Raw genomic sequence first — 11,975 nt, 5'->3', positions numbered from 1 at the left:
ATCCATTTTCTACCGCTTATTCCCTTTTGGGGTCGCTGGCGCCTATCTCAGCTTATTTGATATAGAAATTGAGCAGAGCTGCTAATCTACTTTATGGAGAAATGTAGTTAATCTTTTAGTTCGAGATGCTACCTCAGTAGAAGCATTTAAGTCTCACCCTAAAACTCATTTGTATACTCTAGCCTTTAAATAGACTTCCTTTTTAGACCAGTTGATCTGCCGCTTCTTTTCTTTTTCTCCTCTGTCTCCCCACTCCCTTGTGGAGGGGGTCCGGTCCGATGACCATGGATGAAGTACTGGCTGTTCAGAGTCGGGACCCAGGATGGACCGCTCGCCTGAGTATCGGTTGCGGACATCTCTACGATGCTGATCTGACTCCGCTTGGGATGATTTCCTGTGGACGGGACTCTCGCTGCTGTCTTGGATCCGCTTTGAACTGAACTCTCGCGGCTGTGTTGGAGCCACTATGGATTGAACTTTCACGGTATCATGTTAGACCCGCTCGATATCCATTGCTTTCGGTCCCCTAGAGGGGGGGGTTGCCCATATATGAGGTCCTCTCCAAGGTTCTCATAGTCATCATTGTCACTGGCGTCCCACTGGATGTGAGTTTTCCTTGCCCTTATGTGGGTTCTTCCGAGGATGTCGTAGTGGTTTGTACAGTCCTTTGAGACATTTGTGATTTAGGGCTATATAAATAAACATTGATTGATTTATTATTTATCAATTTTTGTTAATTTTTTACATTTTATTCGACCCCTTTTACCGTATTGCTTTTGCACTATCTTGTTTCGCTCATTCATTTTTTTTTTTTATGCTTTTCAACCTGTAAAGCACTTTGGTTCAGTTTAAAAATGTTGTAAATGTGCGATATAAATACAGTTGCCTTGCCAATCATAGAATTGGCACAGTTTTAGAAAAAAAATTATAAAATTTTAATCGAATCGAAAGAGTCCCAGCCCTAGTCTACAGTGCACATGGTAACCGGGGTCATCATTTATTGGAAAACCTGAGGATATTTTTTCAGGACGTGTCAATTTTCTTTGCTTTAAGCAAATCAATGACCCTGCGAAACCCCATTTGGCTTCCTCGTCTGTATCCCTCCATCTTGAGAGAGATAATGAAGGTCTCTGTGCGTCATGGCGGCGGCATCAAACGTCGCCGGGTGTCAACAGTGGGCCGGCTCCAGGATGCGATGTTCCTCCGACGGTGTGAAGAGCAGAAGATGGCATCCAGCTGTCGGCCCCTTCTCCACCCGCCCACTTCCAACACATCCACCTCCACATCGCCAAGCCTGCTGTCTTCCACCTTCCTGCCACGCCGAGTGCGGCAGGAAGCGGGAAGAAAAAAGGCTCGCGTCCGACTTTATTGATCCTTCAACGAGCAACATTTACTTTATGCTCCTCCCTTGCGCCCGGCACTTGATCGATTGGAAACAAAAAGCAGGCGGCTTGCATCACTTATCTTTCATTACATTACAGGACGGGCAGAGATCATTATTTCCGACAAACGACGTCCGATAAATCGGACAATCCCTCGTTTTAATACCCGCCTAACCCGATGGTCGTGTATATTTTGGCACAACTATACATGGCAGGGCTTAAGAGTTCAGTTCTAAAACACGGGGACCAACATTTTTTCCTAAAAACACTGTGGTGCTTCTGCTATAAAGGAACTAAGACCACGGTCAACTTGTGATTTATAGAACTGAGGCGTTCCTCAAGGCGCCACTTTAAGTCCTCTTGTTTTAGGTAGTCCACCCCCCTTAATTTGACTAATGGAACTCCAGCTTGTTTCTTTCAGATTCAGTCAGTAGTCATTTGTTCAAATATTAGTTATACTAGTGGTGTCCCTCAAGGTTCCATCTTAGGTCCTCTATACATCATTTGACTTACACTTCCTTTTTCATTCAAATTTGAACTTTACAGTACATATAAGAACGGAATTTTGTTGCATTAGCTTACTGTAGTCAAGGATAAAAGAGCGATAAGGTGCACATATACAAACGTAGGGAAATTGCGTTAGATGTATTTATAAACGGAATACATTGATTTACAAATCCTTTTCAACCCATATTCAGTTGAATGCACTACAAAGACAAGATATTTGATGTTCCAACTCATACTTTATTTTTTTTTGCAAACAATACTTACTTAGAATTTCATGGCTGCAACACGTGCCAAAGTAGTTGGGAAAGGGCATGTTCACCGCTGTGTTACATCACTTTTTCTTTTAACAACACTCAATAAACGTTTGGGAACTGAGGACACTAATTGTTGAAGCTTTGAAAATGGAATTCGCTCCCATTTTTGTTTTATGTAGAGCTTCAGTCGTCCGGGGTCTCCACTGTCATATTTAACGATGGGAGACAGGTCTGGACTGCAGGCGGGCCAGGAAAGTACCCGCACTCTTCTACTATGAAACCACGCTGTTGTAACACTTGGCTTGGCATTGTTTTGCTGAAATAAGCAGGGGCGTCTATAACGTTGCTTGGATGACAACATATGTTGCTCCAAAACCTGTATGGACCTTTCAGTATTAATGGTGCCTTCACAGATGTGTAAGTTACCCATGCCTTGGGCACTAATGCACCCCCATACCATCACAGATGCTGGCTTTTGAACTTCGCGCCTATAACAATAAGGATGGTTATTTTCCTCTTTGTTCCGGAGGACACCACGTCCACAGTTTCCAAATTATAATTTGAAATGTGGACTCGTCAGACCACCTTTCCACTTTGCATCAGTCCATCTTAGATGAGCTAGGGCCCAGTGAAGCCAGCGGCGTTCCTTGGTGTTGTTGATAAATGGGTTTTGCTTTGCACAGATGTAGCAACCAACTGCCGTTACTGACAGTGGTTATATGAAGTGTTCCTGAGCCCATGTGGTGATATTCTTTACACACTGATCGGTTTTATATGCAGTACCACCTGAGGGGTCAAAGGTCCATAATATCATCGCTTAAGTGCAGTGATTCCTCCAGATTCTCTGAACCTTTTGATGATTTTACGGACCGTAGATGGTTAAATCCCTAAATTCCTTGCAATAGCTAGTTGAGAAACGTTCTAAAACCATCCATCCATCCATTTTCTACCGCTTGTTCTCTTTTGGGGTCGCGGGGGGCGCTGGCGCCTATCTCAGCTACAATCAGGCGGAAGGCGGGGTACACCCTGGACAAGTCGCCACCTCATTGCAGGGCCAACACAGATAGACAACATTCACACACTAGAGCCAATTTAGTGTTGCCAATCAACCTATCCCCAGGTGCATGTCTTTGGAGGTGGGAGGAAGTCGGAGCAACCGGAGTGAACCCACGCATTCACGGGGAGGACATGCAAACTCCACACAGAAAGATCCCGAGCCTGGGATTGAACCCAAGACTGCAGGACTTTCATATTGTGAGGCAGACGCACTAACCCTTCTTCCACCGTTCTAAAACTGTTCGACAATTTGCTTACAAATTGGTGACCCCAGCCCCATCCTTGTGAATTACTTAGCATTTCATGGAAGCTGCTTTTATACCCAATCATGGCACCCACCTGTTCCCAATTAGCCCGCACACCAGTGGGATGTTCAAAATAAGTGTTTGATGAGAAGTTCTCAACTTTATCAGTATTTATTGCCACCTTTCCCAACTTCTTTGTCACGTGTTGCTGGCATCAAATTCTAAAGTTAATGATTTGCAAAAAAAAACAAAGTTTATCAGTTTGAACATCAAATATGTTGTCTTTGTAGCATATTCAACTGAATATGGGTTGAAAAAGATTTGCAAATCATTGTATTCCGTTTATATTTACATCGAACACAATTTCCCAACTCATATGGAAACAGGGTTTGTAGATTTGCTGTACAGATAAATATATTGCACTTTTGCATTTGCATCCACGTTTACGTGTGTATGTTAAACGGCCTTTATTTCCGGCGATTTAATACGTTTTTTTGGGTAATTGAGGGGATCATGTTGCATTCAAGAGTCTTATTGCCTGAGGGAAGATACTGTTACAGAAACTGGAGAAGTTCTGTAATCATATGGGCTAGTTGTCATGGAAACGATCTATGACTAGCTGTTTTGGCATAAGGTCCCATAGTAGACAAACCTCAAATGTCTACTGTAGAGGACACGCCTGCTCTACGGGATATACAAAATGACACGAATGGCAAAGGAAGATGTCCGACTAACTCTCACACTATTATGTTAGATCCACTATGGACTGGACTTTCACAATATTATGTTAGACCCACTCGACGTCCATTGCATCCGGTCTCCCCTAGACATGAGGGTGGGGGAGGGGTCCTCTCTAAGGTTTCTCATAGTCATTCATGTTGACATCCTTCCCGGTTGTGAGTTTTTCCTTGCCCTTTTGTGTGCTCTGAACCAGGGATGTTGTGGCTCTGCAGCCCTTTGAGGCATTCGTGAAATAGGGCTATATAAATAAACATTGATTGATTGACTGGTTTTGGAGATGTGGCCCCCTAAGCAGTTTATTTGAAAGTACTTGCCACATGTCAACGAGGAGTTTCTAATCTCCTCATACTGTAGGAAATGATACATTTAGGTCTTTTTAATTGGCTGACGGCTCATTTTAACAATACGATTGACCTCGAATACTAAAAACTCATGGTTGACTGATTCCCGGTCCTTAGCTTTTGGATATGTGGCCCCCTAGGTAGTTTATTTGAAAGTACTTGCCACATGTCAACGAGGAGTTTCTAATCTCCTCATACTGTAGGAAATGATACATTTAAAATCCATGATTGGTTTTCCAGCAAAGCAAAAATTTATGTGAATTCAATTTCAGTAAATATATTTGCAAGATTGTTCAAGCTCATTAACGTATTGACACCTGGTGTCCCAGTGAATAAAGAGCCAATTTGTGTCGCCGCAATATAAAACACTGAAACGTCCACCCGGACCTTGTAAAGCTGACGAGGAGGTAGACGATCAATCTCTTTTGGAAAAAAACGAATAGGCTAGTAAACTTCAGCGGACTGGACTCCCTGTCCTCTTTTCACACAGCCGCCCTCACAGACCATCAGAAATCCCAAAACTCTCACACTACAGTAAAAATAAAGTTGATTGTTCAATTTTGGTCGACATTTGTTTTTTGTTCCAATTTTTATTTTAGGCCAATTACGCAAATTCAACCATTATATCACAACATACCTCCCCCTGAAGATGCCATTGCCACAAACTGATTGCAGTCCTGTGGCACTCTTCAAGACCGCAGATCTTTGATGGTTTGTATGCCGAGAGCCACTTCCTTTGGAATGTATTCTAAAACAATCATACTTGTTTTGTCAGAGGAGCACTTCGGGAAATAGGAGTTTCACCCTTTTACATAGCATCAGCGCTAATATCAAAAGAATGAATTATAAATGGAGTGTTTTGTGCTGCTCTCACTTTGCCACATTAGCATACTTGGCCGCAAAGAGAGCAACGCGCTGTTGGTTTTGAAAAGTGTGAGGGGAGGGGGCGGTCGGGAAGGGATTGGACATGCAAATGGAGCCCAGCATTAGCATGTGCAATGCTCAGGGCGGCCGAGATGTCTGGCGAGATGCTGATTTGCACACCGCAGGCCTGTTTAAACTCTCCCAGGCCGAGGTCTAATTTCACGTGGCCACGAGACGCACTCACACGGAATGTTAAACAATTAAACACTTGGAATTCAAACCCCACTCCCGCCCTTCGCTTGACCTGCACTGGAATTAAAAACTATTTCACGGCTTCCTATATAACAAGAGAGCTCATTTTTACACCACATCAAAAGTGGAAGTTCTACATTTCCAGCCTCTTTGGTGGTAGAAATCAGTAGGAAAAAAAAAGGGAAATAGTTCATTATTAGTCTTCAGAGGTTCCAGGGTGAGCCAGCTGAGAGCTTTGTCCTGCTCGCCTAATCTTCTCTTCCTGAGCTACATCAGCTGGCTCCTGTGGGTCCACTTGGCGGTCGGCCCGGACTGTCGACGGCTCCAGAACTGGGCCCCGAGCCACGGCTTTACAAGGGGCCGCCTCCTGCGCTGCTCCCGAGCAATGTGTCGCTGCGACAAAAAAAAAAAAAAAAAGGATGAGGAGACCTTGATTTATTACAGTAAGTGTCATGTTGGTGAAAACACTTTTAATTCATCCAAGCAGACGGCAGCTTTTCAACGTTAGCTCTATTTGTGCATTCGTGGTCAGATGTCAACATTTCAATCAGACGTAAATCTGAATCTAAAACTCTTAACTATTCACAGTGCTTCACTTTTCCCCCCTATTTTGTTATTTTAGCCTTATTCCAAAATGGGATTCATACTGGTCCTCAATTATTCATAATACCCAGTTATAACTGACGAAAAAAGTCGTAATTTTTGCAAATTTTTTTAAAAATGTGGAGATGCGGAGCCAGCAGTCCGACAGAGTCAGGGCACACCATAGCCCGGCCCACCAAGATGGCGGCGAGGAGGCGTGGACTGCGAGCAAGCAGCGAGGCGGGGCGCGCCGGAATCAACCCCGCAAATATCAGGTGCGTGGGTCACAATTTAAATCTCCTCTCGCACTGTATAAAAGGGCAGCGGCCATAAACGCTGGAAAGAGAGACAGAGAAGGAGCCAGAAGGAAACCGATGCAGAACGCGACAGGAAAAGTGCACAGGGAAGACGCGACGCATGCAGCCGAAAATCTGGAGCCGAAGAGCGAGCAGAAAAATGGGAAGACTGCAAAGAAAACCGGCAAGAGACTTAAATATTCCAAAATAAAAAAAGTCTACACCTGCTCGACAGAATGTCATTCCTGGATGGCAGAGCACAAACCATGCAAAAGGTTGACGGAATAGTCTGTAGACCGCCAAGACAGGACTGGGGAAGGGCACAGAAAAAATGTCTGCTGCCTTGAAGGTCTACATCTCTCCCGTCCAAAGGCAAAACCCAGTAACTCAATTTTGGTCAAAACTGAGCTGATAATTTTGGAGTTCCTAGGTGATATGTTTTACATTAGTGTATACGATATTGTAATTTGTTTCGTAAGTAAGCTGTTACGCGCATGGCAGGACCTAGCAACTACCACATAACCGCATAGATACAACAGAAAAACCTAGTATCTCAAGGGACCAATCGGAGCTTCTTTGTCAGTCGCCTTATTGTCTTTAATGAGACATTTGCACGAATGGGGGCCGACGGTCAACCTGATTATGCGATATTATGGCACAAGGGGATATTTGGAAGATTGGCCCAGGACGTTGCAAGCCCCTTCATTATATGTATTGTCCTTGATTCTTCCCCTTGCATACTCTTTTGGGCAGATAACTGTGGAGGTCAAAATAAAAACTGGACGCTGTACACGGCTCTTGCCCAATGTGCAAACGCAGAATGGGGCCCACCCGAGATTGTGATAAATGTAAAGGGCACATGTTCATGAGAGCAGATTCAATCCATGGCTCAATCGGCAAGAAAATGAAAGCTCAAGAAAACATCTATACGTTTGATGACTTTGTAAATCTTTGTAAGACAGCATCAAGATAGATTGGTTTTCCTTTGTTTTCTCAAAATCAGCTAGAAGTGAGTTACTAGGTTTTGCCTTTGGACGGGAGATCTGTAAATGGAAGAAGTTTGGAACCAGAAGGACTCTTCCTGAGCGATATGGGGCGAAGGGCTTTATTTAGTCAGGGCGATTTAGACAAAAAATTATTACAATAAATGTTTTTATATCATCCGATCGTGATTATTCTCAATTTATTTATTTTTAATTAAAACAGATAGTCCTGTGCAGGATTGTACCGCATCCTTAATGTTTACTATTGCATCACCTTGTAACAGACATTTCCGCCGTGTTTGATTGAGGGAAACAGCTGACAATTGTCATTTTGGGGCAGTATAGCTCGGTTGTTAGTGGCCGTGCAAGCAACTTGAGGGTTCCAGGTTTGATTCCTGCTTCCACCGTTCTAGTCATTGCCGTTTTATACTTGGGCAAGACACGTTCCCCACCTAGTCCCGGTGCCCCCCACACCGGTTTAAATGTAACTTAGACGTTGGGTTTCACTATGTAAAGCGCTTTGAGTCACTAGAGAAAAAGCGCTATATAAATATAATTCACTTCACATTTTTTTCACACACACACACGCCTACTAGAGGTGCCACAGTACAAGTAACCCACACCACGGTCTGTACTTTGGTTCTAGAGCCACGGTTTTGTTTCCTTTTCGGTACGTTTTGTAGGTGTAAAGATAACTTTTTGTCCTCCCCAAGTTTTGCATTTTTGCTTGTGATCAAACATTCTGCAGTAAAAGTATAATTGTTGAAGTGAATGCTATAAGATTTATTTCAAGTAAACATTTACTAAACACTTTCAAATGGTAAATTATGTGTATTCTTTAATTACTTGTATACACACTTCAGTGCTTCTCACCAGTACTTTGCCAAACAGCACCCAGATTTTGGATTTTTTCAAACTCAATTCTGAATCTTACATAGAAAAGAAATACATTAAAGTGCAGTTTGAATTTAAAGTACTGTAAAATAATGTGTACCGACACAAGTTTAATAATTGCAAAATGCTTTATTTTATCCACAAACAAAAACAACAAAGTGTCTGCCTGTAGTTTTCTTTAGCACATATCAGAAGAGTAGAATATTTGCACACCCAAACAAAAAGTCAGATAAAAAAATATTTAGATATAAATATGCCTTTTCTGACTAAATTAGTGGGTGTGTTGATTCTCCCATTTGGGATCAAAAGAGTCAGATGTTCTGCGAGTGCCTGCATGCTCGCATTCGGGGCAGGATCACTGGTTAGCTGCAGCAGGTAGTGAAACAAAAGTGTTTCCTCCTTTTAAACGTCTATGCTCGTGTTAGTCATATTTATTTTTATTTTTTTCTGGGCTGCACTTCCAGCAGTGTAAAGGGGACGAGGCACAACGCGATCTAACGTTACGCCATGAGAAGACTTGACTTTCGCGAGTGTGGAACGAACATACTTTCACACAAACAGGAACATTGTCAATAAAGGTAGATCGTTCCGTGCAGGATTATACCAAGCATTGTTTCTTCCCTACCGTTCAATACTGTTGCAACCTCTAACCTCTGCCATGTGCCAACAGCTGATCATCGTGATCAAACTCAAATTAATCACCATCTCCCTACAGCAGGGGTCGGCAACCTTCACTACTAAAAGAGCCATTTAGACCCGTTTCACAAAGTAAAGAAAACAATGGGAGCCACATAACTCTTTTGAAATTTATAATGAAATACTGCATAGAGTTTTTTTTTTGCCTTGTGCTATGAATAAACTGGGGATCTCAGACACGCGGCCCGCACCTTAATATGAAAATGTAATGTTAGTGAAGCCTGCGAGTTTTCTATGAATGCCGCTTGACAGCGTCACACCTGCCAACCGAAAGACTCCCGAATTTCAGAGAAATTATTCTCTCGAATGCACGCTGGTGTTCACCCAATGAACAATAATAGGGGCGTACAATGTCACCACCGCCCTCTACAGCTTGTACAAATAGCTTGCCAGCCCAAAGAATTGTTTGACGAGGCTATTGCAGACACACGTAAGAGACTGCAAGGTATGCTTATTCAACAGCAATACAGGTTACATGACGGTGGCCATTTAATCAACTTTAGCACTCTTACTAATATGCGCCAAACTGTGAACCCACACCAAAGAAGAATGACAAACACATTTTAGGATAAGATTTGCACGATAACATAAACACGACAGTACAAATACCCAGAATCCCATGTATCCCTGAGTCTTCCGGGCTATATTATACACCCCTCTTAATCATTCGCTCAGCATCCGTGGGTGGGACAAAGTAGAGCGTTTATCCAAAGATCGTCCAGTTTTCTACCGCATCAATGGGAAAAAAAAGTTATGCATGCTTTGGCCAAAGTAGGTCATTCTAAATAAAAGAAGAATGCATCCTAAAGCATTTAGTCAATGAAATGAAGAACATATTAAATCTGCACTTCCTTAGCAGTCTTTGGCAATTACCACTGCATTTGCCATTGTTAGAACGGCACTTGCGTCCATCCTACTTAGTTGATTGAAGTTTTTCAGGGGTCACATTTTCTGTGCATCACTGGTCAGTGGTGCCTAAATAGGCTATGTATCTGTTTCCACATAAAAGACCGTCATTTTCACATAATTGAAGATTTTCAGTGGTCACATTTTTTGTGCATCACTGGTCAGTGGTGCGTAAATAGGCTATATATCTATTCATACAATATATTACTATGTTTCCACATAAAACACCCTAATTTCTAGAGGTGTGGTGGCTTCCATTTAGCAGTGGCGCCACGGTGCGATCAATTACGTGCAGGGGAAACCCTGTGTATGGGATTTTTTTGGTTTTGTTTTAAAAACTACATTTCATATTGAAATTATGTTGCATTGGCTGTAACATTTTTCCAGTAAGGATGCAACAAAATGTGGAATAAAGTGCTGTGAACACTTTTCAGATGCACTGTATCCTGAAACATTGAAGCAGCTTGAAAAAAACAAAAACAAATTCAACCAGATCTTCACCAAAAGTTCTATAACTGCGCTCACTAACAAACCAACTACAAAAAAAACCCACCAAAATGGAACAATTGCACTCCTTCATAGAAACAATTGATTGCTACACCGCCATCACATGTTATTGTCAGATTACAAATGTGATCAGAAACTGAATAATTCAAAGATCTTTTATAAATGTCAAGTATTCCATACCACCTGACCAATATCAATTTCAAGTTAGTCCGAGTCACTGACTGAAACTGCATTTGTCATAAAGGTAATAGCCTAAGTCTGTGGTTCTCAAATGGGGGTACACGTACCCCCGGGGGTACTTGAAGGTATGACACGGGGTACGTGATTTTTTTGTAATATTCTAAAAATAGCAAAAATTCAAAAATCCTTTATAAATATATTTATTGAATAATAATTCAACAATATATGAATGTAAGTTCATAAACTGTGAAAAGAAATGCAACAAAGCAATATTCAGTGTTGACAGCTAGATTTTTTGTGAACATGTTCCATAAATATTGATGTTAAAGATGTAATTTTTGTGAACAAATGTTTAGAATTAAGTTCATGAATCCAGATGGATCTCTATGACAATCCCCAAAGAGGGCACTTTAAGTTGATGATTCCTTCTATGTGTAGAAATCTTTATTTATAATTAAATGATAATTGGGTTGTACTTGTATAGCGCTTTTCTACCTTCAAGGTACTTAAAGCGCTTTGACACTACTTCCACACTTACACATTCACACACTGATGGAGGGAGCTGCCATGCACGGCGCTAACCAGCACCAATCAGGAGCAAGGGTGAAGTGTCTTGCTCGAGGACACAACGGACGTGACGAGGTGAGGATTGAACCAGGGACCCTCTGGTTGCGCACAGCCACTTTCCCACTGCGCCACGCCGTCCCTATATAATTGAATCACTTGTTTATTTTTCAACAAGTTTTTAGTTATTTTTATCTTTTTTTCCAAATATTTCAAGAAAGACCACTGCAAAATGAGCAATATTTTGCATTGTTATACAATTTAATAAATCAAAAACTGACGACATAGTGCTGTATTATCTGTTTTTTTCAACCAAAAATGCTTTGCTCTGATTAGGGGGTACTACTTCCACTGAAAAAAGGTTGAGAACCACTGGCCTAAGTAACAGTCTGGGTGCATGTTTTAACAAATCACCTTTGCAGTTCAGAAGTACAAAAACAGCACTAGTAATACTCAAAGTATTTGCGTATTTTGTATCATAAGCCAATGACATCAAAAAACTAATTTATTGAGAACCCTACCCTCTAATAAAGACACTCTGCATTCAAGTTAAGCTTATTAACTGAGAACTGCTGTTCTGACTCAAAATGTTCATTTAACTTTTCCCTGCCCTCCAGACAAAGAGGACATTGTGACTAATCCCTCTGACCGTTTATTTCTGGAATCGCTCGCGTCCCTTTTTGCTCCTCTCTCTACTAAGGGGGCTTTGAGCATTGGCTGCTCAT

Source organism: Nerophis ophidion, linkage group LG04 (genome assembly GCF_033978795.1).
Source record: "Nerophis ophidion isolate RoL-2023_Sa linkage group LG04, RoL_Noph_v1.0, whole genome shotgun sequence".
Taxonomy (NCBI): Eukaryota; Metazoa; Chordata; class Actinopteri; order Syngnathiformes; family Syngnathidae; genus Nerophis; species Nerophis ophidion.
This window is presented reverse-complemented; position numbering follows the sequence as displayed.